Raw genomic sequence first — 22320 nt, forward strand, 5'->3', positions numbered from 1 at the left:
ATACCTACTGTGGGGAGCTTCCACCTCTACCACCACAATGTCAGGTATCTCGATCCCTGAGTCTTCTTTATCTACACACAAGTATCTGTATATATGTATTTTTAGTTCATTTGCTGCCACCCATTCCTTCAAAAGGCTTTACAACCTCTGAGTAACATAGTTGTGCCTTGATGTGAAAGGGGCTCCATCGCCAGAGACAGGATAACCTAAAAGTAGGCCAATTAAGGGGATTTTATATAGATAAAGAAAAACTGATGCACGTATCAGGTGCTAGATTGCAGTTTCCACAGGCTGAGGAGCCACGATTGCTGGCTTTCGCTTCCAAATGCCCTCAAGTCAATTTTCCTAATGCCCCACCCCACCCAGTTATATCCTCTTATCCCCAACCAACTCATCAGTCCCAATCCAAGTCATCTCTCCTTCACAGTTAACCCCCAACAGACTTTTAACTGTCCAACTGGCTTGAACTGGCCTGATCCAAGCCACACCTACTAAAACTCAAACAGTCTCTTTCCTCTGCCAGAACCTACCACTGAGTAACCACTGCTAAACAGGCTTGTCACATTATAACAAAAGAAAGCCTTGTGGCAGACAAAGACATAACACATCTTCCTTTTAAACGTAGACATAACCAAACGCATACATAGCATTTCTCCTCACTGAAAATTGCAAAGGAAGTGTGAGCTCTTCTCAGGCCTTTAACTTTTGTGCATGCCCTGTTTGGGTCTGGAACAATATGCCCTTTCTTTCTTTCTTTCTTTCTTTCTTTCTTTCTTTCTTTCTCTCTCTCTCTCTCTCTCTCTCTCTCTCTCTCATTTTGGTCTGCAGAGTGGCTTGCAAACTAGGGCTTCAAGTGAAAAAGATCACTTGAGGAACGTCCCCAAGCTACACGCCTGTTTATTCAAAGTGAGTGAAATCCAGGCTGCATACACACATTTTATTCTAGAATCAATTGCTAGCTTTTTCTACATAATCCACCCACAATCTAGATCTGTTCCATAGTTCTTGCCCATGAAAAGCACCTCTTGAGAAATGGGCTTCCTTCTGAAAATAAAAGCTCATTGATTCTGCATTATCAAGCAGTGTGTGCATTTGAAAACAGATATAGGCAGTCCCAACAATGGTGTGTTTCCCCGTGTGTGTACACACCTGGCAAATCATGCTCTGGGTGGGCATCTACCAAAATCATGATCGCCACTTCAGATATGTCAGCCATACATATTTATTCCAGGTATGAGAGAAGAAGAAAAAATCCTCTCTGTAACTTTTGTGGCTGTATATTGATGCTGCATAACTGTAGGAACATTTTGGATATTTTAAAGAAGTGGGTATGCATTTGGAGATGAGAGGGTCATACAGTAACTCACCAGTACTCCTCCTCGCTCTCTAGCCTAGTGGGCACCTTTTTTTAAAAAAACCCAACTTCATTTATTTATTAATTAAATTTCCTACCCGCCCTTTACCACAAAATCCCAGGACAATTTACAACAATAAATTATACAATTATAAAACAAAATAAAACAGTTACATAAAACACAAAAAGTGCAAAAACAAAAATAATTTCATATAAAACAATTCCATATATAAAAACAGTTAAGAACAGTTTTAATACAGATGCAGACGGGGGGCGGGGGATGAACACATTATATCATCAACATGTTCCAAATGGTATCATTTTATAAAACCAGACAAAGGGCTACCCTAAGAATATAATATACAGTGGTACCCCGCAAGACGAATGCCTCGCAAGACGAAAAACTCGCTAGACGAAAGAGTTTTCCGTTTTTGAGTCATTCCGCAAGACGAATTTCCCTATGGGCTTGCTTCACAAGACGAAACGTTTTACTAGTTCTTGCGAGTTTGTTTCCTTTTTCTTAAAGCCGCTAAGCCGTTAATAGCCGCTAAGCCGCTAATAGCCACTAAGCCGCTAATAGCCGTGCTTCGCAAGACGAAAAAACCGCAAGACAAAGAGACTCGCGGAACGGATTAATTTCGTCTTGCGAGGCACCACTGTAAAGGTAAAGGGACCCCTGACCATTAAGTCCAGTCGCGGACGACTCTGGGGTTGGGCAATCATCTCGCTTTACTGGCCAAAGGAGCAAACATTTGACCGCAGACAGTTTTTCCAGGTCATGTTTCCAGCATGACTAAGTCGCTTCTGGCGAACCAGAGCAGCACACGGAAATGCTGTTTACCTTCCCGCCAGAGTGGTATCTATTTATCTACTTGCACTTGATGTGCTTTCAAACTGCTAGGTTGGCAGGAGCTGGGACTGAGCAACGGGAGCTCACCCCGTTGCAGGGATTCGAACCGCCGACCTTCTGATCGGCAAGCCCTAGGCTCACTGGTTTAGACCACAGCACCACCCCCGTCCCTTAGAATATAATATACTGGGCTAAAAAATATTACATCATACAAGCAAAAGCCTGCAGTTGTGATTTCATGCGATTTATTTTAAGTCAATGAAACCCAAGCGGAACAAATATCTTTCTTTTAAAGAAAAGAGACGCAAAGAAAAAGGAACAAAAGGAAATAAACAAAAACTTACTTAATTTGCCTGACCCCCTAGGACTTTTTTTTTTGACAATGCCACACCATTTCTGCATCTTTCTAGGAACCATGGGGAGTCAGGAACAAATATTCCTCTTTAACAACAAGCAAACTGAGGTTGCGATGTCAGTGACATTCGCCCCAGGCCAGCTAGTGAATCCATGACAAATATGTGGTTTGAATCAAGATCTCTCAGGTCCACACCAACTGCCCTAAATTCTGAAGCACATGTGAAATACTTGATAGAAGCTGAAATCACATTACTATACAACAACTGCTCTCCTACCCTCCGTCAAAAGCAGCGGAAAAACACTTCCAATTATTTCACATTCACTTATCCCGACTTTTGAACATCAAAATGTTAACATGATGATAATCAGACTTAAATCAATTACTGCGTAATTGCTGAGTCGATGGGAGCATGGTTAAATATTGATAAGAGTCTTAAAGCTCCATCAGGATGTATTGACAACCAGAGTGACGAATGCAGCCCTTATTCAAGAGGAAAACTGGACAGCAAAGGGTTGAGTTTATTCTTATTGCTGCTGAGAGCATGGGCAATCAATATGGACTGCCTGTGCTCTTTTAAGCATGGGGCAGGGCTGGCATCCAAGGGTTATTTCCAATCTTTTTCATCCTGAGATTTACGTGGCAGAGATACTACATGTCATAGGGCAAAGCATTTGACTTAAAAAATAAAAAAAAGAATATCCAATTTGCAGATTAAAAATATTTGGATGGAAGCAGGGCATTGTTCTTTCTACTCAGAAAGGCATAGCTTTTCTCTGCTTAGCATTCTGTAATCATAATAGCCCCAAGCCTCGCTCACTCCAGTGGCAATGGTTAAAAATTATAAGTCATTTTACTTGGACAGATAGATACCAAATGGCTGCGAGGATTTTTAGCCACCTGATACAATTAGGTAAAGCTGGGCCACATTTTTAATTATACTGAGCTTTGGTCTGTTTACCATGCATACCCAAGGAGAAAGCACGTTAAATAGCTTTGTGTTGTTGGCCACTGAACATAACAAAAATAAGCAAAAATAGCAGTTAATAGATAATGTGGATCGAACAAAATTGCTGCAGAACTACAAACGCTGAATGGAGCAAAGAATTAAAATGACACATCTAAAAATAGAGAAAAAGCATCTTCACCAAAAATAACAATTAATGGTTACGTCAGGTATCCCATGGCCCTTCATCTGGTTTCAGAAACAGCCTGGACAAAGTTTGCATGTCTGGTTTTTGGCTCCTCACATGCTCACCAGCATGTGGACATGAACAGGGCTGCTAAGTAATCAATGAGTTAAGTCTATAGCCTGGTTTGCATGACACAGAATGCCAAATTCAAAGTGTTAGTGCTGACCTTTAAAGCCCTAAATGGCCTTGGCCCAGTATACCTGAAGGAGCGTCTCCACCCCCATCGTTCTGCCTGGATGCTGAGTTCCAGCTATGAGGGCCTTCTGGCGGTTCCCTCACTGCGAGAAGCGAAGCTACAGGGAACCAGGCAGAGGGCCTTCTTGGTAGTGGCGCCCGCCCTGTGGAACGCCCTCCCATCAGATGTCAAGGAAATAAACAACTATTTGACTTTTAGAAGACATCTGAAGGCAGTCCTGTTTAGGGAAGTTTTTAATGTTTGATGTTTTATCGTGTTTTTAATATTCTGTTGGGAGCCGCCCAGAGTGGCCAGGGAAACCCAGCCAGATGGGTGGGATATAAATAACAAATTATTATTATTATTATTATTAGTAGTAGTAGTAGTAGTAGTAGTATAAACTATGGCATGCCAAGACTGTGTGAACCTGTGAGCTCCTGGAGATGTGCTTGAAGCTCTGCTTCTCCCCAGTTCAAAGTTTGTCCTCTGTTACAGCTTATGGTTATTAAGAAGAGGGCTTAACCATGAGTCTCAGCCTACACACACACACTATATACATTTAAAGCACTTCACTAAGGATCATAGGAACAATATTTTACCTTTTACAGAGCTAGTTTCCCACAGCACTGGATTTAGCATGGTGCAGGTGGTTCCCCTGCACAGGGTGCTGAGTTGAGGGGCTGCAAAACACTACTAATACTACTCCTACTACTACCTATCTTTATATGGGTGTCTACTCAAAGTTAGGTAGGAAACATCTAGGGGGCAGACAAATTTTGTCCTCGCTCAGGGCAACATGTTACTGAAGTCGATCCCTGTTCCCAATATTATTTGTGCTATAAATGGATGGTGCGTATACAGCCACAGTTTGGATGACATGCTAAGCCTAGCACATTAAAACTGGTCAGGCAGAAATTCACAGACTGTTTTCTTTTGAAAGAAAACTACCGTATTTTTCGCTCTATAAGACGCACCAGACCACAAGACACACCTAGTTTTTGGAGGAGGAAAACAAGAAAAAAAATATTTTGAATCTCAGAAGCCAGAACAGCAAGAGGGATCGCTGCGCAGTGAAAGCAGCGATCCCTCTTGCTGTTCTGGCTTCTGGGATAGCTGCGCAGCCTGCATTCGCTCCATAAGACGCACACACATTTCCCCTTACTTTTTAGAAGGGAAAAAGTGAGTCTTATAGAGCAAAAAATACGGTACATGAAAATGATGTACAGATGGTATATAACAACAGTACAGATAGCAAGACTGTATAAAACCGGGTCAAATATATGTTGGAAATGTAAAGAAAAGAGACCTTTTACCATATGTGGTGGGAAATGTAGCGAAATTAAAAAATTCTGGGAAATGATATATAATGAATTGAAGAAAATGTTTAAAATGACATTTGGAAAAAAAAAACAGAAGCATTTTTGTTAGGGATTGTAGGACAAGACCTGCCAAAGAAATTAAAGAACTTATTTATGTATGCTACAACTGCGGCAAGAGTCTTGATAGCACAAGGATGGAAGAATGAGGAAACCCCAACAAAAGAACAGTGGCAAGAGAAATTGATGAACTATGCGGAACTGGCAAAACTGACATAAAAATTGCAAGATAAGGACAACTGCGACTTTAAAGAAGCATGGAAACTTTTTACAAATTATTTAAAAAGACAACAAATGAATTGGACTCCTTGGCAGGTTTTGAATAAACATACACAAATTTATTGAGGGTTAATATAGTAGACAGATAATAAAAGGATATATACCATTTTACAGTATGCAGAGAATAACATGAGTTGAGAAATCAGACAGAGGAGCTGAGGGAAGTCTTGGGGGGAGGGAGAGAGGGTTCTTAGGGGAGGGGAGGGAAAAAAGGGGGGAAATAATGAAGATGATTTGTTTTGATAATCGTTATGTTGAAAGTTAATAAAAGACTTAAAAAACAACAACTGGTCAGGCAGGAGCAAAGAGGTAGCTCAGTGCCTTTTCAGGAAGGAACATTATGTATGGAGGATCCCTTCATATGCCTTCTACATCCAATTTGCCTAATGAGCTCAGTAACCTGAAGCAAACGTCTTTCACTGCTTCTTTCAAAACTGTGACTGGCTGAGTAAATGGTGTCTACACATTTGGGTTCTTTAGACGTAAACCATGTTCATTTTTATTTCTAGACAGCAGCAACAGAATATTACTCCCTCAAAGAGCAAAATCGGATGATGAGCGTCAAAAGGAGTGTAGGGAATATGCTGTCACTGAAAAATAAGAGGGAGGTATCAGCATGGGCGGGGGAACCCCCCAAGATTTGCAGAAATATCCCCCCAAAACCCCCCCACATATTTTAGGGGGGAATCTAAGAGGGTAAAAAACAAATAACGCCCAAAGAGCAGCTTCAGTGACCACATAATACCATTATGTGCCACCCCATCTCCAAACAGTGTGAGATTCTAGGGATTCCAGAGAATTCCAGGCGCTTACCCAATGTTCATGTTTATTTCAGAAATATGCATATATGCTTCTATTTACTCATATATACAACCTGAACCTAGATGGACGGGTTGCAGAGCATTCACATCCTATGAAGGTCAAGCTTCCCTGCTTAGGAGACAGCAAAAAGCCATCCTCTGTGTCTCTAATTTTCAGTCTGTCATCCCCAGCTCAAATGGAATTCTGCACCTCCTTCTCCTTCTCGCTGCTGACCAACTCCAAGGACCTCCCGCAGCCTACGTCATTCAAAATTGAAACCCCAAATTTGGCCTGTGCCTCTGCCCACTAGCACCCAGCAAAGAAGGGCCCCCACTCCCCTTTGCCTTTGATGGTTTCCTTCTTGCACCATCACTGGCCTTTGTCCTCTGCTAATGGTCCATCCATTTAATTTTGCGGAGCTGGATTGGCTCATTAGCACAACTGAATCTAGTGGGTTTCTTTGTTTGGCAAAGTTTAATCAAACCTTGATTAAGTCTAGCTTTTACTAAATCCAAGGGAAGGAGTTGGCACCCAGGAATTTAGGGGAATCTGCCCCCCCCAAAAAAAACCTATAACAATACTCAGCATTAGGTAGCTCAATCCAGTTGCATTGAACCATGCGTGTACAGTGGTGGACCTACATTTTGGGGGCCCTGAAGCTTGAACTGTTATAGGGGCCCCTTCGCAACCAGCAACAAGGTTTGGGTAACCACTTATCTTCTTCAATGGGGTTGTTTACAACAACATCTGAGCCACTGACTCTCAGACTTTGGGATTGTTGAAATATATACAACAATGTGAATCATGCAACTGAAATTTACATGAGGCTAAGTGGTATTTTGAACAAGTACTCGTGAACACCGTGGATATTCTGATCAGTGTCTTAAGGAATGGATATTCTGATCTGCCTCCTATTGGCCCCCTTCTCTGCTTGTGGTACCCAGACATCAAGATAAATTTGAGATCCAATATTGGAAGATCCAAATTATTCACTGGAATAATATATCTTTCTATGGATAACTTGAAGCTGTATTGTTTTTAACACTTGATTGAGAGCCGCCCAGAGTGGCTGGGGAACTCAGCCAGATGGGCGGGGTATAAATAATAAATAATAATAATAATAATAATAATTATTATTATTATTATTATTATTATTGAATTAGGTTCTCTTCCTACCCCTTCAAGGAGCTCCATGTATTTGCTTTGTTACTAGCCTCACACTTGTCACTGGTGAGGAAGAGGAGGAAGATGACTGTGAAGGATTTCAAAACTGGGGCAAAGGCCAGAGTGGCTTGGGAGGTTCTTTTGGCTCAATTCCTGGAGCCTCATTTTCAATAATATGAAAAAAGAGGTCAGTGAAAAAAGAAAATCATTGTTCACTCTGAGGAATAAAAATAGACAGTGCTAAGGCAGGACAGCTAGTGATCCAAACAATGTCTTTAACACCTACACTGTAATTATTATCAAACTGTTTGAGAAGATAATCAGGAGAAATCATTAAACAAAAACTTTGGACAACGATGTTCTCTCTCTCTCTCTCTCTCTATATATATATACGAATGTGTGCCTGCTGCTGCTGCTTTATTTTATTTTATTTTTTAATACCAACTGATATTCATGAGGGTAAAGTGAAATCTTCTGCAAAAAAAAAAAAAGAACTTTCTTCAGGTTTCTCATTTTAAATTGATTCAGGGCACTGTACTTATGATTTCCCTTTGGATGCATAGAATTTCCTTAGCCGTCAATGCCTATGTTTACCCTCTCACTGAAATTCAATTCAGAATCTCCTGCAAAAATCTGTTCAATCAAAATGTATTAGCATTCCTCAGGTTAAGTCAGGATATACCTGTACACTGACCTCTATTTTGAATCAATTTTGCAGCCTTAAATGATTAAGGCCTGAAATAAATGATTGAGTATGCCTTGAGAGAAAATGTATCATGAATAAAAAGTTGACAGATATTTCATTTCTGGGCAAGATCTGAGCCAGATTTATCCTGCTCCGAAATATTATGAGAGTGATCGTGAGGTAATAATCTGTGTTTTCATTTTCAATTAGCATAACTCTTCATTTATAACCATGGGGGAATCATGGGTCTGTCACCTTCATATCTCTGTGGTGCTTCTTACACTCCCTCCTCTCGATCTTTCATTTCCCAGAAGCTATCACCCCCTCTCCACATGACTTCACGGGAACTAGAGGGCTATCCCGGCAACTGTGGTCCCAGTACATAGCTGTCAACTTTTCCCTTTTCTTGCGAGGAATCCTATTCGGAATAAGGGGATTTCCCTTAAAAAAAGGGAAACATTGACAGCTATGTCTCAGTAACAACTGGGCTCTTCATGTCTGTGATTAACTGAAGAGAAAGGGGGAACCAGAAACATAGCTTACTGCTTGAGTGTGTGTGCTATGGAGTTTAACCCATAGTTTAACCCTACGGACCAATAAACAGGGGAAGCATGAAGCTGTACCACAGGCTATGGAGCAGAGTCCTGTACAAGTGATGTCACATGTGGTAATGGAATTGCAACATTCTTAGAGTTTGTCTACACATACATGTCAGACTTTCTACGTATCCCTATTTTCCAGGGAGAGTCCCTGATTTACAGAAGCCATCCCTGTTTCTGATTTGATCCCAGAATGTCCTGCTTTTCCTTAGGACAACCCTATTTTCACTGGATAAATGTTGGAGAGTATGGAGTTATATGACTCCCGAGCCAAGGAGATAACCTTTAGAAGACATCTGAAGGCAGCCTTGTATAGGGAAGTTGAATGTTTAGTGTTTTATTATATGCTGGAAGCCACTCAGTGTGTCTGGGGCAACCCAGTCAGATGGGTGGGGTATAAATAATAAAATTACTACTACCACTACTACTACTACTACTACTACTACTACTATGGAATAGAACACCCCTATTTTCATGGGAGAAATGTTGGAGGGTATGGCACGCTCATCACTTGTTAACTGCAGCTCAAAGAAATGGCTTGCATGTATTTTGTTTTGTGCAGGTTCTGCACGCACAGGTTCAGATACCCTAAGCGTTTCCTCACAGCCTTTCTACACACACCCTTTATTTGCTTTTTTTGGACAAGAAAGGAGGAAGATTATAATTGCGGCTATACAGTGGTACCTCGGTTTAAGAACAGTTTTGTTAACAAACTATTCGGTATACGAACTATGCAAAACTTTACCTCGGTCTACGAACGGAAGCCGAATGGTCAAAGGGCACCGGCGGCAGGAGGCCTCATTAGGGAAAGCACGCCTTGGTTTAAAAACGGCTTTGGTTTAAGAACGAACTTACGGAATGGATTAAGTTTGTAAACCGAGGTACCACTGTATCTAAGGAAAAGAGAACACAAAATAATATGGGTGGGAAAGCATTATACAGAACTATATTATCATTGATTTTGTCATTCCAAAAGTTAATATTTATATGCCTCTCTCTTGTCGATTATTTAATATTCTTCTCTGAGGAAGAAATGACTTGCATGTTTATTGGATTGAAATTAAGTGGCTTCTAGTTGTACAGGCTTTAAAGTTATATATAGATCAAGATTAAGGATTAGGATTAAAAAAAAGTTAAAAGAAATGGAAAATTGGTTTTTAATAGGTAAAAAATTAATGTTATATTATATTAAGATTAAAGATTGGGATTAAAAAAGGGGGGAAAGAAATTGCTGGACAAACAAATTGAACTGGAATACAAAAGAGGGAGGTATGAGGAGGTCCAGAAAATAAGTAAATTTAAAAGTGGCGATGAAAAGGTGATATTGTTTTTAACTGTTTTCTTTTTTTCTGTTTTGTATTGTGTATTGTGTATTGTGTATTTTTGTATTGTGTATTTTTCTTTTTTACTTTTAATTCTTTTTTATTGATGTGTCTTTTTTTTATTGGAAACTTTAATAAATATCATTTTTTAAAAAAATGAATTAGAAACAAAGCCATTTTGGCAGAAGAAGAAAAAAAAAAGAAAAAAAAAGAAATGACTTGCATGTTTGAACGGGCCATAATACCATAGGCTGCCTTTTCACTTCCCCTCCATCTCCATCGCTTTTCATTGGAGCCATCCTACACCTTTGACTCCCAGTCCTCAAGTACTGAGGAATGACGGGACTTGCATGCCTGCACAATTACCCTCGTCTTGAGAAAATCCACCTCTGATTGATCAGCGATCACTCAAAACACTGGAAGACAGTAGGAATTATATGTGTACGTTTCAGATCACTTCTGCCAAAAGAATACCCAAGGGCCAAATGCCCCCCCCCCCCTATTTTTTTGTTCAAGTGAAAAAGAGGGATCATCTCATAATTAAGCGAATTCAAGCTTCTAGCGAAAACTTGAGTGCAGCACTGCCAGGCTAATCTCAGAAGCTGGCAACAAAGGCATGATGTCCTAGCCCTGCCCAAAGCTGTCCTTTTTGAATGTCTTTCACCTCAGACTTCCCAGCACACAGTGTAATTAATGCACACAGCAATTTATCTTCTATCTCTGTGGGAGTTGCTACCTTCTTGCCGAAAATGGAAAGATCACCTTCTTAATAGACCTGCTGAGCACAACCCGAGGAAACCAAAGTCCCTGTGCTCTCTTGAACATATAGATCCACATATGGTGGTGTTGAGGAGCAGCAGCTGTTCCCTTCCAGTCTGCCTTGCTAGTCTCCTTAATTCAATGCAAGCTGCCCCCCACCATTTTGAGACAGGGCCTCTGCACTCTCCATTGCTTTCTTGACAACACAACCGATTTACAATTATCTTAAATTTTTTATTGGTGGGTCTAACGAGGATGTTTTCACAGCTTGGGCTTCTATCACTTTTTCCCTCAGCGCTGCCCTGAATTTCTCTCTCTCAGTATGCGAGATACACACACGCACAAATCTCTCTGTCTCTGTTTCTCTCTCTCTTTATCTATTTATCTATCATAGCTGGTAAATGAAAGGGAGCCTCATGGAAAGCCAGAATGATCTTTCATAGGATGTTCCCAAGGTGAAAGCAATGCACCGGCTGATCTCACGGTTTGCAAAAACACAGGAGAAGCATCTCTCCCAGGCAAATTTCTTTTATCTGGATACTCCGTTCCTAATTAAAGCATTTTCCGTATCTGTGTTCAGGGCAAGATCGACTCTTATGCTGACTGAGCCTGGGAAGAGTCATTACAAGATCCCCTCCTCGTTCTCAATTGGCACCTGGTTGCATGCACAGTGTCACATGCTAGCTATTAGGAACAGTGTTTAATAAACCTGACACTAATTTTGCTGCTCTCAGGTCTGAATGTGTAGATCTTTTTGAATCCTAGCCTCCCCCTAGTTTTAGGTATTTCTTGTGGCTTGCCTCACTTTCCCTTCAATCTTCCTGATCTCATTCTTCTTTTCATCAGCATCATTTTATTTATATGCCGCCTTTCCATAGTTAAAACAATGCTGAAGGCGGCTTACAACATGACCAGATTTACATAATTACCAACGTAACAAAAGTCATAAGCAATAAATAAAACACATCAAAAAGTACACAACCAAATGGAAAACAATTTCCACATAAATCATAAAATCTAAAACTAAGAATACAGCATTAATATCAATTACAATTTAAAATGACATAGATAAAAAAATAAAAGCAATTTTAAAAACAAAAACAAATGGAGCCCTCTCTGCCCAGATGGAAGGAGGCAGGCAAGGCCCTTCCGGTCCTCAGCTGCAGGTGAGCCCATCTTTTGCTCCCCCCACTTTCTTTTTTACTTAATAAGGGGATGGGATACATAGTGTGGGTCCTGCTGCAGGCTTGTTTGATTTGCATTCTAATTTACTTTTAAAGTGTTTCGTACACTTAAAAAACAAACCATGAGGCCCATGTGGAGATGCCTTGCTTTCATCTAGCTGTCACTCTCCTCCTTATGACTCAAGTCCACAAGATATTCCTACCTGATGCATGTCTGACCTGAGGAAAGGGATGGCAGGATGAACACTTGGGACTTTTGTAAGAAGCAAACATTAGGTGCTCTATATGGTATGATCTTGCTCCTGCGCCAGCCCAGGCAAGGAAGATGGCTCTGTGGGGCTCTCTGCTGATCCCTTTGTGCAAGGCAGTTGCATCCACATGGATATAATTTCTTTCTGCCCTTTAAAGCCAAACACACACTCTCACCCCACCCCCAAAAGGTAGCTCTGATAAACGAATAAAATACAATTAAGCTGCTCAAAACATTATCACCATCCAATTACACCATGCAACAAGAACAATAAATCACTGAGAAGAAAGCACATAGAAATCCAGTGACAGTGTTGGCAACAGGCCAACCTAATCCCAGCCTCCTAAAATCTGGGTGGTGAGGGGGGCATCAAATTTTGGCCTCACTCCTCTCCCCCACACAAGACAGTGATAGCCTGCGGGTTCCATGTCAAAATACTCTTGCAGCTCACTTGGTATGAAAAGTTAGACCATCCTGGTCTAAACAGAGTATTTGAGGTGAGGAAGACTTATAGAAATGGCCAACCACTCTTATTAAAAGCACTGCAAAGCCAGCAGTTAAATAACAACACAGCCCTCAAACTCCACAGCTGAAGAATGAGGGCAGTCATTTAAATAAACCAATGTGAGAAATTTACCTATTCTCTCTCCTGTTCCATCAGTCTTTCCAAGTTCCATCTCCCAACCAAGAGAACACAAACCTTTATTCTCTTAAATCCTGCATGGAAATTTGCCCTGGCCTCCATTAAAAAATAAAATAAAAATCAGTCCATCTACTTTCGTTACTTCAGTATGACGCACCTCTCATCAGCATGAGGTATTCCCCTTAGCCATTTTTCATAAGCGCACACCTAAAATTGAATTGTGCAAAGGAGACCTACAGAGAGTCAGGAGCCGCTCATTAACAAACCCAGGTTAGTTACTTTGCAATGAGTGAAACGCCTGTGCCAATCTTGCTGCGAAGGTAATACATCCATATGAACAATGGCTGTTGAGTCTACCTTGTTACAACGGACTGCTGTTAGCAGGTCATGTGAGAGGATTTGGCCTTAGGTTTGGTTGGCATGGCTTGGGCAGCCAGAGAGATAATGAGCTAGCACACTTATCCAATTCCAAAAAGCCTCCGAACGCGATGGAAGACAGGAAGGTTTAGAGTAATATGCCTGGAGGAGCTTCCTTTTATGTGAAACCAAGTGGTTTGCTCTCCAGATTTAGGCAGAACCGAATGCACTTCCTTTTGCCTTTCAGGGCTTTTTGATCTTATTGGCCGGATCCAGTAGCAGACCCACTCTATTACAGGAAATTGGCATCATCTGGTACGTGTATGCAGAGTACACTTGTCTGCGTTTATGATTACAGGAGTCAAGCTGCTTGCGCGCATATATATATATATATATATATATATATATATCACATGGAAAATGTGTATCTTTTGATGGGCTGCCAGCAGCGTATAGATATATAACCACTACGGCTACGGTGCATCATAAAATTTTATTTCCTGTAGATTTGCCCTGCCACAGAACATTTACTCGCTGTCAAAGAAAGTAAAAAACATGCTAACAGCCTGAGGTTCCCTTTACAAGCATTGAAATTTCTGAAACCACCCCACAGCTAGTACTTTTTCATAATCCTCCTTGCAACACTTGATGTGTGCGATTTGCGACGTGGGGAAAAGAGAAAGGGGGAGCAGAGCTTATCTTTAAAATACAATATTTTGGAATGGATCTCTGGGGTTTGCAGACTATGGGATGCATGATTTAATTTGGGCCGTCTTTGTGACATTTAAGCAAGAAGCTGTCAGATGGAATTGTATGCCTGACTTTAAAAAATAATAATAAATGGGAATGAATCTTCCCGGAAAAGGACACTTATGTGGTTTATTAGATCTAGGCATTGTTAAATTCCAGGATCTCTCTTCAGCTGGCATGAATGTGTAGCAACTTTACTGTCAATGTTAAATTTCATTTCATGTCTCCTTTTTTATTCTTTAGTTATGCATTAAAATAAAATAAACTGCCCCATCTAAGAGAGGAAATACAGAGCAAACACCGACACCTAAAATTTGACATCCCCACCAAGTACTATCAAGCAAATCAGTATGTAGTAGAGGAGGGAAATCGGATACATCTACCAGTGCTATTTCTCTAGAAAAAAAGGTGCTGGAACTCACCACAAACACCTCCCTTGTTCTCTTATAATGGCAAAGGCACCCACCTGAGAGGTGCCAGAACTGACTTCTGGCAAGTTCCAGCTGAAAAAATGCCCCACATTTACCTGCATACGGACCTATTAATACTGTGCCAAATTAGATATCTTCAGCAGACTACAACATTATGAGATATACAAAAGAGCTCTAGAACCACAACTCCATCTCCCCATCAAATCAGGCAGATCCCTGGTTTCAAGGGTTTCATTGTCACAGCTCTGGGCTGCTTCTAAAAGGTAAAGGGGCCCCTGACCATTAGGTCCAGTCGTGACCGACTCTGGGGTTGCAGCGCTCATCTCGCTTTATTGGCCGAGGGAGCCGGCATTTGTCCACAGATAGCTTCCGGGTCATGTGGCCAGCATGACTAAGCCGCTTCTGGCGAACCAGAGCAGCACACGGAAACGCCGTTTACCTTCTCACCGGAGCGGTACCTATTTATCTACTTGCACTTTGACGTGCTTTCGCACTGCTAGGTTGGCAGGAGCAGGGACCGAGCTACGGAAGCTCACCCCATCACAGGGATTCGAACCGCCAACCTTCTGATCGGCAAGTCCTAGGCTCTGTGGTTTAACCCACAGCGCCACCCGCGTCCCCTCTGGGCTGCTTCTAGGCTGTCACAATTTTGGGATGGAATTTCATCACATACAGGCAAATGTAGGTTGAGCAATTAAGATTGACTGGGAGGTCTTGCTTCACCAAAACAGTGGTCTTTTTGCTACAAGGAAAATGACAGGAAAAAGGACCGGTAGGTGTGGTGGTAACACTTGCTTTGACACAACACCATCTAACTTCATGAACCAGTCCATGCTTTCTAATTTCCCTGCAAACAAATCAGGATGAATGCTTGTCACTAGTTTTGCACATCCAGTTTCCACAGAATGAGAGGACAGCTACTACCTACTTCCAAAGGGTGTGCAGCACAATAATAGACACAAGGGAGGGTCATTCTATATCAAATCAATGCAAAAAACAATGGTTTTGCCACCCACCATCTCGGATTTTGATGAAATTTCGTGTACACCCTGCTCTTATGGTTGAAAGAAACCCCCTTATTTCCCCCCCTATCACAAACAGTTTCGATTTTATAGCACTTCAAAGTTTCGTGAAATCTGCGTTTCTGTCCCTCTTGAAATCCTTGGCCTTCAGTACATTTTATTTTTTTTCTCCATAACCAATGATCAGATCTCTTTGAAATTTTACACAGAGCTCAATAACATGATGAGGATTTAAGGAAAAAATATACCAGCACTCAAATGATTTTATAAATGCCTTAAAAATGTATAAATGTAGTTGTTTTTTTGGTGGAAAAACTAGGCTTAGAAAACCTAAATTTTCAGCGTGTAATAGAAAAAAATAATGAAACAAAGTTGTTCATCTTAAAAGCTAAAATAATATTGGTTAGTACAGGGGTTTGTTTTTTTCAAAAGTGCAGACTTCTTTTTCAGTTTTAGGGTATTTAACACTATGAAAATTGGCTATATCGTGAAATCAATCTTTTAAAAAAAATCGGTCAGAAACTTTAAATGCTGACATGTAAGGAAATAAGACCTAGCAAGAAAAAGATTAAAAGAATTTAAAATGATGGATTATTTTCAATTTTGCAACATTACATGATCCCCAATTCGTTTTTCAGAACATTATTGCATACAAAGACATGCCTATCTTAATGGGGGGGGGGGGAGAATGATATTTGTGTGCCATCTTGAAAGAATGGATGCATGGAGCCTTTTAAACATTTATGTTAAATATATTGAGGTGTAATTCACAATGAGGCAGTTTTATGACAGCATATACTATACATTAATAACAACAAGGACAAAAATTAAACTAAAGTAAAAAATTACCATAACAGAATATACTATTACCCCAGTTGATTACCTTACATGTTCAATGTTCCTCAGTTTCTTTCTGTAGCCTCAGTATCACCTGTAAGTTTTTCATTTTTTCTTCCCTCAATGCCACACACTTGTTGGGAAAGAAGTATCTTCTTGCAGTTATTGTCTGTGGGGGTTGTACAATACCAAGCATATGAGGAAACGGTATTACACAAGAATTATCATGGCATGGCCAGCAGAATGAAGGTGAAGGTCCATTAGGGTGAAGAAATTTTACAAAAGCATCTTCCTCGTCTTGATTAATCTCTGATATCATTCCAAAGTACCACAAATGATCATGCTTGCAAGCGACAAAACATTCAGGATACAGATAATCCACATTCATAGGAAGTTTGGGGAGGCTCCTGAGGTTGAAAGTGAGGGAGGGTTCTGTATTAATGCTCATTCTTTTTGCTTCAGTTGTGCCTGTAGAATTGAGTGGTTTAAAGTTGTGGAATTTGCGAGTTCCAGGGAGTGTGTGCATGTCTCTGAAACGGGTTTCGAAGGAAGAGTGGATTATGTCTATGTCTTCCCTTGCAATATAATGGAATTTGACCTTGTGATAGAGGGGAAAAAATTAAGGGGTTTTCTTTCAACCATAAGGGAAAGGTCTACACCAAGTTTCATCAAAATCCAAGACAGTGGGTGGCATGACCGTGTTGAACTAACGTGGAATGACCCGGGAAACAACAAAGCAAGATGAGAGAAGTGGAGGAAGGGGCAAGCCGGAAGGAATATGTGATTATTTTAGTTAAGCTTCATATCAAAAGATATACCTGCTGGCAGCTGGAAAAAGTCAGGAGTTTCTGGAAGAAGTCACTTAAAATTACATCACCTGAAAATATCTTGGGTGAAAGGGGACTGAAATCACTGAAAGGAGGCCTGAAAACCACACAGAGTGGCTGGGGAAATTCTTGCAGACCAAGAATATCAGGTGACAGCAAACACGGTACATTTTTTAGCTGGGGCAATTAGAATTAGCTCTACGACATGCTATTTTATTTGTTCATATCTTATGCTAATGTGCTCTGCAATCGCTATAGGAGAAGTAACACATTTCTAAAAGTTGCGGCGTGGGAATGATGTTTGAGTTAACTCTGATTTCAGTTTTCCAGAGAATTTAAAAATCATAATATTTGTACTTCTATTGTCATTGTATCTTCTTTTTTCTTTTTTCAAACAAATCATCGCTACGTACGGAATAAACACATCCAGTTCCCCACCGAGATTTTTCACTGCAATAGACATTTATGACAAGCAAATTGCCAGGAAAACATTTACAATGAATATAATTTTCATGTTAAATCAGCATGTGCATATATATATATATATATATATATATATATATATATGGATTTTATAGCAAGAGACTTGGGGAGCGTGCTTTCCTTCTGAGAAATAAAGGAATGGGATAATTGCTGAGCTGCCGTGAACCATTTGGCAGAAAGCTACTCTCAGTCTCTGAAATCCTCCCTGTGGTGAGTTTTACTTTTTATCCTAAACCCTGAAGCAACTATTAGTTGGTAATAAAGTATTAGTCTGGAAGAAAAGAGGCCCTTATCTTGTCACCGGGCCAGTTGGAAACAGAGATCTGATTGTTCCATGCTGAAGGAGTTGTTGGAGATGTGGGAATGGAAGGCTAATTTCAAAACAACACAGTTGTGCTTAGGAGAATGAGAAAGAGGACGTACCTGGAAGCTAGGTTAGAGAGGATTTTCTGAATGGAAAGAGAGACAGCAAATTGAAACCTTCAGACTGAGCTGCTGACTTGGGGAAATGAAGATGGTGGCTGCCACTCTCAACCACTAACCACTTTAACTAGCACTTCTCTTTACAGTGCTGGTTTTCTGCCACCGGGCAGGGGTTGAAAAAAGCCCCCCCCCCCAAAAAAAAGCTCAACAATATAGGGTTGTCCTTAAAAAAGGGGGGGGGGAGTTCCTGCGCCTATTTTTCTAGAAAAAAAAGCATTGCTTCAGGGTATGAGGAATATACAGAATGTGAGATCAGAAGGCAGCATGGAGATATATGAAAAGATGGATTTACATGGTCCTGGTTATTTATCTCTGCTTGCAAAAAGAAAAGGCAAAAAACCCAGCACAGCCAATTGCAAACTATATTTATGATTTGGACAGCTCACTAAAGTTTTGTCAGTAGGTAAATGCCTTGCAGTTACTAAGCTGAAATATAGGCACAACAATCTAATGGGAAGGAATCGGAAGAGTTGCTCTTATTTATAGCTAGGGGAAAAAAATATCAATATGACTGGGTAGGCATGTGTGCAAGGAAAGCTTGAATATATTGTGAGGATTTTGGTAGTCATGTGTTGATGTATCCTTTATGCCCAGAGGTGCATTGCAGTCCTCTTCACCATACCTATTAGTAAGGGCTGAACCATTCATTGTCATGGCGGGAGGCAAATTTCCCCCTCTCTGCAGCAGTGGCTCCAATTAGTATTTTCCTCAATGGTCAATGTTATCTATTAACTGATACTGCTGCAAGCCTTTTTCTTCACCTGCGTAGTCCTGAACTGTGGCCCAGCATCAAAGTCGTACACCTGAACTCACTTTCTAGCTTTTTCTCAACACATACTTGGAACCACGTGATAACTAATGGTACAGATCCCAGGGCCCCTTTGGACTGGTGTTTTATGTGGGTGTATTCTGAAACATGTTTTTGACACAATAATGGTGTATTAGGCTTTTCCCGCCTTGTTTTGTTCTGTGCTGCTTCGCCAATACTACTGCTTTCCAGAGAGGACATGGCACAACAGAAGTGGGACAAAAGTAAACTAGAACATGTGTAGTATTAAAGCAGGGGGGGGGGGCATTTCAGCAGGAAGTTAATGCAACTGGCACAAAATGCTACAGAATGATTGCCGACAGGAGTGAGACCTTGTCAGCATATACACCTCTGCTCAAAAATCTGTATGGGCTGCTCATTTGTTACTGGGCCAAATTCAAATTCAAGATGCTACTATTGAAGCAGTTTCTTTGCAATATCTCCCCCCCCCCCAAGTGCTTTTTTCTGTTACGCATACCCCTAAACATTTTGTGAATCTAAGTTTGGCTTTATTGAGGGGCAGTTTTTCAATATGAGTAGGAAAATGAGAGTACCCCTAAACATTTTTTTTTTTAGAAAAAAGCACTGTACACACACACACACACACACAACCATTTCAATCTGTGGGATTGGCACTTTTACAAGTGTCACATAGTGTTTGTTCCACACTTTCAAAGAATCAATATTTCAGTGTGGCAACAGCCACACTTTGGAACTCCCTGACATCATCATCACCATCATCATCATCATATACCACCCTTCATCAAAAGATCTCATGGTGGTTCACAAGATAAAATCTGGGACAAAGTCCCTCCTGCACGAAGAAGCTATCTTAGATGGGCTTTGCATTTTATAACATTGAGGGTCATAGTGTGAGAATTCCTCAGAGAATTCCACCACACCAGTCACCAGCCTTTCCAGAAAGCAGGAAATATCAGAAGGTGTCATTGATAAGAAGCAAGCCTACCAAGACATGAACATACAGTATGTATTTTAATATTTGTTAGTTAATATCCCACAATTTTGGGGGCTGAGGGGCAGAAATAGGGTTAATTTGAATGCATGCTGAAGTATGCGTGAGTTTCTACGAGGTGAGACATAGTGATTACAGCAAGAGACTTTATTGAGCAAACAGAACAGAGCAACAGGGGCAAAGCAACTAATAATGTACATCTTTCTGAAGGCCTGGGCCACTCACACTCTCAACGTGATTGGCTGTCTAAAACCCCAAGCTGCGAATCGTAACTCAGAGCTTAGGAGCCAATGCCAGCAACCCAAATCCTGACAATGCTACATGATTGGATATCATGTATCAAATCAAAACAGAGGGGCACAGAATCCTGGTCCAGACCACTGAGTACATAACACATACTTTCTGTAAACTGCTTGGTTTTTTATGATTAAGCAGTATATAAAGCCTGTTTAATACATAAAATCAGAGAAAACAACTCAGTACTTGTTGAAAAAGAGAACTTCTAGCAGCTCTACAGGGGTCCAACACACTTTGTAAATTGTATACAAATTTGAGCATGCCCCACTGGACAGTTTGTTCCAAGCGAGTTAGATAAATTGCTCTGAATGTTGAGAATGCTTATTTTAAACGGCGCAAGAGTCTGCTCCGAACAAATTGTATAATAAATATGTCAGCACTGATAAATTACAGTGTTTGTGTGTATTTTGCTTAACATGTAGCGCTTGCCTCCCATCCCCTTGGATCATCCTCAACATGGGATGCTGCTGTTCTTAAGGATGGGGGCAAAGAATATTTGAAAATCATTCACATGCTACAGTAAGTAACCACCAGCTTAATCCCAAATTAATGAGCCGTATCTGTGCCTGATGTTTGAAAGAGCAGAAACAAAATTGCATTTTGATGTTGGGAAAACCATATCATTGTGGCTAGATAATCCTTAGCAAGTCTCAAGATTTTTTGTTATTTTTAATTCACTGTTATCAGTAATTGTTATTGGCTTTTATCCGAATGTATTACACATGCCTGAAATGTTATTACAATTAAACAGTGTTTAAAACAGTGGCTGCTTTTTGTGATCTGTTCTTGCTTGGCCAGTTTAGCACTCTAAAGGTAGTTACAGGTGTGGCAAGTTACAAGACTCATTGTGAATCACTGAAGCCAAAAGCTAACCATCTTTATTTTAATAAGGGGGAAATGAACCAGGATGGGGAACCAAAACTTCAAAGTAAATCATTAAAGTGTTTCTGCACACAGAACTAAATTTATCTGGTTTTTGCATTCAAGCACCCAGTACAGCATCCCAACCAATGTGATATTGTCAAGGACATAGGGGACTGCTAAGGAAGAAACTAGGAAAAGCTAAAGGCACCCTAACAGTGCTACACTGCACAAGATTTACTGAGAAAAAGCTCTCTATAATTAACCGACATAAAACTGGTATGAATTTGTACAGCTGTTTTGTTAGTTTTGTTAATGGCTGGTTTTGTGGTTTAATTTTTTTTATTCTAATGATAGCATTAATCATGATTCATCCTGAGAGCATCAAATGACAGCTAGAAGCAACAACAACAACAACAATTATAATACAGGCAGGGACCATTTTAGACGTGTCCAATATGTGCATAACCCACGCTCAACCCAGAAGTGACACAAACGCACCACAAAAAGGGGCAGAGTGGGTGGAATGGGGTGTTTGCAGACTGTTTCAATGGTGTTTTAAATATACGCAATTTCACTTAAACACATGGTTCCTTGGAACTTAACCCCTGCGTAAATTGGGAGTTGCCTGTGCCTTGTCATTCCTTTGTCATTGTTGCATAGTCAGAGGTACTCAGGAGAAAAGTGCTGAGATCTTAAGAGTGGTTACCCTGAGTTAATAATAACCTCTTGAGGGCAGAATTACACAGTAACCAGGCAAAGGTGCCCCCAGACCAGCATTTCCTTTACCAATACAAATGTGGTGCTCTCCAGATGTTGTTGTTGTACAATTGCCATCACCCCTGAATATTGGCCATGCTGGCTGGGGATGGTGGGAGTTGTGACCCAGAATATCTGGATGGCACCTAGGGGACTGGCTGGACGGGAAAGAGTGGTGGGTGCCACCCACCCAAGAACTCCCCAGGGATGACACAGAGGAAGAAGACTTCCTCTGTGGTGGGACACAGAGGACCAGTCTGGGGAAGGGACAAGCTGGGAGGTGATAAAAGCAGGAGGTTTGATTGAACATGGGGGAGGGGGGGTCAGAAGGAGAAAGCCATTCCAGGACAGGGATGAGTGCCAAGGGTCGCAGTGTGAGGGCAGACTCTGACAGAGCGGAGCCAGACACTGCTTCAGCAGCTGGACAGCTCCCCTTCACCTAG

The 22320-nt window shown here is 40.9% G+C and overlaps 1 long non-coding RNA gene across 8 annotated transcripts in view; it reads right to left on the minus strand.

The window, feature by feature from the left end:
* LOC308478762 overlaps positions 1 to 22320 on the minus strand; it is a 141510-nt gene that overhangs the window by 114415 nt on the left and 4775 nt on the right. For 3 of the 8 annotated variants that reach the window (XR_013987235.1, XR_013987238.1, XR_013987241.1), the window contains exon 2: positions 16433 to 16555. The exons of 4 other annotated variants lie outside the window; for them this stretch is intronic. This is a non-coding gene — a long non-coding RNA (uncharacterized lncRNA). Of the gene's footprint in view, positions 1 to 16419; positions 16556 to 22320 lie in introns of all 8 variants that reach the window. One more of the 8 variants, XR_013987239.1, reaches the window with a different exon arrangement.

This window comes from Podarcis pityusensis, assembly GCF_964106645.2.
Source record: "Podarcis pityusensis genome assembly, chromosome: 6".
Taxonomy (NCBI): Eukaryota; Metazoa; Chordata; class Lepidosauria; order Squamata; family Lacertidae; genus Podarcis; species Podarcis pityusensis.